Source organism: Anthonomus grandis, chromosome 18 (genome assembly GCF_022605725.1).
Source record: "Anthonomus grandis grandis chromosome 18, icAntGran1.3, whole genome shotgun sequence".
Classification (NCBI taxonomy): domain Eukaryota; kingdom Metazoa; phylum Arthropoda; class Insecta; order Coleoptera; family Curculionidae; genus Anthonomus; species Anthonomus grandis.
The window spans coordinates 8,269,077-8,275,076 of record NC_065563.1 but is presented as its reverse complement, the minus strand read 5'-3'; positions in this window follow the sequence as shown (position 1 = coordinate 8,275,076).

Genomic DNA, 6,000 nt, shown 5'->3' with positions numbered 1-6,000 from the left:
TTGCAAACACAGTTGTCTTGATATATCTCGTGTTTCACTAAACATTATAATGATAATTTCTCGATTAAGTAGAACATTTTACACCAAAATTTATAATACTTGGGTCATTCTCATTTAACTTTGATATTTGATGTCTTCAAGACTTTTTTCTTCAGGTTTTGTTTGTTAGTGTCGATTAGATGTTTTAAAATAAAAACTAAACACGGATTAATCACATGTTTAGGAAATAATATATCTTGATTTTATCAATGTAATTTTATTTCATTTTAAAGTCACAAAATGTCAAGGTTCGTCACGGTCTCTTTCTTAGTTGCTTTCATACTATCATGATTTTTCGTTAAGGAATTGTTTTTTACTTAGGCTTTACTTAGATAACTAAAAAATATTGATTTAATTTTTAACTTTTCGCCTATAGGAACACGTCTTTGCTTTTCGTATTTATTAAATTCTTTCAAAGTATTGTCTCTAAAAAATATGTCAGGTTCGTCACTACTATTAAGAAAGCGTAAAATTCTTATATGGACCAATTTACTATTTCCAGTTAACCACCTGCTTGCTAAATGAAACCATAGTGTCGCTACGCAGTGTAAAGAAAGTGTTTTTTTAGTTAAATACTGTGTTTAAAAAAGTGTTTTCTTGTGACTTTAAGGTGAGTATGTTTATTGCTTGTCAGTTACGTCACGCAAATAACTTTAAATTTCTTTATATTTTCTTAAAACTAATTATTGTATTTTGTTAACCAAAGCAAACTAAAAGTTAGGTTATGTTTACAATAAAATACCGGTCGCCGGTCATAGTCAAATAGTCTTATTTTTAATAAAATGTCAGGTTCGTCACGGTCAGCTGCGTTACTATTCTTTCGTAACGCAGCTGACAAGTTCGTGACGAACCTGACGTTAAAAGTAGTAAAGTAGACATTATTTTCAGCAATGCCGTTAACACCGGCTGAACGTGCAAGGCGTTATAGAGAAAAACTGAAAGAAAACCCCGAAAAAAGACAAGAATATTTGGAAAAAAGCCGAAAGAGGGCAAAGCAGTCCAAAAAGTCTATAGAAGAACTTTCCGATAGGGAGCAGCGTTACCAAAGAAAAAAATGGAGATTGTACCAACAGAAAAGTCGGCAGATAAAAAAACATGAACGTGAACAGGACCAATTTCTTCAGCAAAATACTCCACCGGGAAGTCCGATACCCCTGCCCGATCATATTCCTATGGAAGATGTTGGAATAGTAAATGAACCTCCAAGAAATCAATCTTACTTAGAGGCTAACAGGTCTTCCGGAAGAAAGAGACTTCGCAAGCACAGAACTGCTGCATACAGGAAAATCAACCGTTTGGAAAAGGACTTGGAAAAAACAAAGCAGTCTTTACGGAAGTATAAGAAACGTTGCCAGCGATACCAGAAAAAGAATGTTGTGGCAGGGAGTCAGAAAGGTGAAACAGCTAGTCCTTACAGTAAAGCCATCCAAGATACCAAAGGATATAATGTTCCTGAAACTGTAAAAAAAACTCTAGTTTTTCATAATGCACTAGTTGCACAAATAAAAGACAATTACTCAAAAACAAACAATGAAAAAGAAAAGCAAATTATTTCTAGAGCCACTAGTGGAACCATTGTCAAAAAATATAAATTTTTAACAAGAACTAAAAAGGTACTCCAATGTCATTCTTCAACTACAATGTCAAAAGGGAAAGGAAGATGTCGACTTACTTTACATCCACTTCATAAAAAAATACGAGACTTTTTTAATAGAGATGACATAACTACGTTAACACCGGGAAAAAAACAAACAGTAACACGAGTCAAGATCAAATATCAGAAAAGATTGCTAAAGGAAACCCTTAAAAATCTTTATGAAAAGTTTTGCAAAGAGTTTCCTTGTAGTAAAATTAGTTTTGCGACATTTTGCAGGCATAGACCTTGTTGGGTTGTGAAACCAAAACTTTCCGATAGAGATTCTTGCTTGTGCAAAAAACATTCCAATATACAGCATAAACTGGATACTTTAGTAAAAGAAAAAATATGCACAGAACGCAACATCGAAAACGTATGTAAGCTGGTTACGTGTGATGTAAAATCAAAAGATTGCATGAAAAATATCTGCCCAAAATGCCAAGATCAGGCCGCTATAATCCTCGCGGATATTAAAGATCCAAATAAATTAGTTAATTGGAACTTTTGGAAACTTGAAAAAGAGGAAAGGAGCAAATCAGGCAAAACATTTTTTGTTAATAAAACAAAGCTTATCCGTGAATCTGGAATGCTAAAGAACCTATGCACAAATTTTAATGCAGAACTAAAAACAATGTTCTGTTGGCATGTCTTTAAAAAAAATCATCAAGCCAGTCAAAGGCAAAAATGTATTTCTGAACTAACTTATGAAGAGGCTGCTGTACATATAGATTTTTCTGAAAATTACTCATGCAAAATGAGTTCAGAAATACAGGCAATGCATTTCGGTTCCTCACACAACCAGGCCAGTCTCCATACCGTTGTAGTTTACTATGACAATAAACCTCCTGAAAGTATATGTACCATTTCTTCCTGTACTCGGCATGACCCTCCTGCTATTTGGGCCCACTTACGTCCTGTTTTAGAAGAACTAAAACAAAATGGTGTGCAAACTGTTAACTTCTTTAGTGATGGCCCAACATCACAATACCGCAACAAGGACAATTTTTTTTATTTGAATACATATTTTAGAGATTATGGATTTTCAAATGCTTCATGACACTTTTCAGAGGCTTCGCATGGTAAGGGTGCTCCGGATGGTGTTGGGGCTGCAGTCAAAAGAGTAGCTGATGGACTTGTCTGTAAAGGGAATGACATTCCAGATGCAGAAGCGTTATTTAGGATTCTTCAATGAAAAGTAAATGTGAAACTTTATTGGATCGATTTAGAAGATGTCATTAACTTTGATTCCAAAAAAGAAATAAATAATCGTTACAAAATGACTAAAGGCATTATGAAAGTAGGTCAAATTATTTTGAAAGATTCTGAGTCCGATTTATATGGACGCGAATTATCGTGTTTTTGCAAGAAATTGCCTACAACATGTGATTGTCATTCATTGCAACGGATGTATTATCAAGACTGTGAAACTGTAGATTCAGACGATAACCCAGAAGATACCACTCCTCAACAACAGCTTCAACAACAACAATTTTTACCTGTGACCTTTGAAAATGTAAAAATTGATCAATGGCTGCTTGTTAAATATAACAATGTGATATATCCGGGCGTTGTTACTGATACAAATAACGATGAATCCTGTGAAGTTAAAGTTCTGCATTCTGTAGGAGTCAATAAATACATTTGGCCAATCAAGGAAGACAAGATCTGGTATAAATTTGAAGATATAGTGGGTTCTATTGAAGCACCTACTAATGCAACTAAACGAATTTTACAGTTTAAAACGCCGTTTTGGCTTGAAAATGGGGAAGGCATCAACTAATTTAACCTAAGTATTTTATTATTTGTTATGAGTTACTTAAAATTTAGAGTTTATTTTGTTATGTTTGGTTAAATTTAGAATTTACATTTTTGGTTAAACGTTTTTGTAATTGGAGCCATTTAATAAAAAAAAACAATTATTATTTAAATGTGTTTGTTTTCTATCAATTTTTAGCATCATTGTCAGGTTTGTTACATCAGTGTCAGGTTCGTCACTATTTAGAAAAACACATAAAATATGGTATTGCTTTTTATAGAAAAATAGAAACTAAAAAAAAAAAAAATTACCCATCGGCTTCTTGCAATAATTAATGTTTTAAAAAGAATTCTTAACCTGGGTCTAAGGCTAATTTTCTGACTTTTAAGAAATAGTGACGAACCTGACAAAGTTCAGTAAGCAGAATCACTCAAAAATGGGTAAAAAAAAAAAAAAATTGCACTGCTTTTGCCAAATTGTGTTATAAAACATGATTAGAAAATGATTTGTTTGTTTTTTTGCATAATATTAAATATTTTGTAATGAACGATTTTCACTATTGGTTTGACGACTTTAAATGAGAATGACCCACTTATAATTATCGTATGTACATATACAGCATAATATATTTTTTGTTTCGGTATTTTATTTATTTATTTATTTTATTTATAAACGGGAAAAACAATTACAATTCTGTTAAACTTTTAAATTCACAACAGTAATACATAATATATTACCTATATACACAAATACAGAAAATCATTAAGTAATAATAATTAATAATATCTAACCTAAGCTTACTAAAACTTGACGCAGGAATTTGTTAGAAGTTTCACAAATGTCAATATCATGATATTGGTTTGCTAATCTCATTGTTCTAGTAAGGAATTTATTAAGACCATTGTTGTATCGCGCCCTAGTAAGCTACCCGCTTAAAAGGCCACGTCGGTTCGTTCGCAAATAAGTTGATTTGCAAGAAGGGAAAATAAAACAGTTATTTTTCCGGACTATAAGAAAACCGTTTAATGAATTGAAATAAAGCTTAGAAAATTTCGACACTTAAAACTATACCGTACTCAAATTACAAATTACAAAAATCACGTTCACGTTAAAGGTTAAAAAACTGACCGAATACCGTGGTTATCCCGGCGAACTCTTATTTTACTCTAATCTTAATTCTGTGGCAAGAAGTTACAAGGGCATAACACGACTTATACCCTTTTAACTTACCGTGCGTTTTTGGATTGAGAAGGTTGCCTTTAACATACTGACAAAAGGTCCTAATTTAATTCCTATTATTAAGCGAGAAATTTTGTAGCAAAAGGGCATAATTCGTTTTTTTTTTGTTGCATAAAGTCTTAACTCAACATATACATTTTTAAGTTAATTTGCCAAACCTTAAAAACGGCATAACTCGAAATATCGCAAAAACTATTTGTTTTTGCGGCTGACAAAAAGACTTAAGTTGATATAAACATATTTTTATTCATATTACTACCCGACAAAAGGGCATAAGTTAAGGTAATTCCCTCTTGTCAGTTACATATTGCAGTGTTAAAGTTATATTTAGCTCGAGATATGGCTTTTTGTCAGTGCGCCTCTGGGAAGTAATTCATTTTCCTATACAGTATACTTACAGTATTTTCTATATAGTATACCTCTAAAAGTGGAAAAAAAGTTGTTGAAAGGAAATCCCGTCCTTTGAAACAAAATTGTCGAAGAAAATGCTTCATAAATATACCAGACGAAGTTAGAATAAATTTATTTAAAGAATATTGGGAAATAGGTGAATACAATAGAAGAGTTATGTATATATCGTCTCTACTACAGATAGAGAGTAAAAAGTCCCAAATGTTAAACACCTTAAACAAAAGAAATAGGGAAAAAAGTGTTTCCTACTTCGTTGATTCGAAAAATGCGCGAACGCAAGTCTGCCAAGTATGCTTTTTAAATATTTTTGGTAAAACAACTAAATTTATCCATAGTGTAATTTTAAAAAAGTCTTCTTCAGAAAGCGGGATTCCTGCTTCTGATAAAAGAGGGAAGCACCAACCAGTCCACAAAATTTCGAAGGAGAGAAAAGATACTATCATTAACCACATACAAAAGTTTCCTGCGTACGAATCGCATTATTCTCGAAAACATACTGAGAAAAAGTATTTGCCATGCGACTTAAAGAAAACAAAAATATTCAACCTATACACCGAGGAAACTTCAAATCCAGTATCTTTTAAAATATATTCTCAGATAGTTGACAGTTTAAATTTAAAGTTTAAAAAACCCAGTAACGACGCTTGTTCATACTGTGATTTGTTAAATATGCAGATTAAATGCGCAAAAGATCATGAAACCCAAATTTTATTGGAAGATAAGCTTCGAGTTCATCATGTTGAAGCCGAAGCTGCATTTGAAGCGAAGAAAGTCGATAAAGCATTAGCTTTGGATAATCCAAACTTAAAAGTCATAGTTTTTAACCTACAGCAAGTGCTTCCAACACCTTATTTAAGTACAGGAACTGTTTTTTATAAAAGGCAATTACACACTTATAATCTTACCATTCACGAATGCA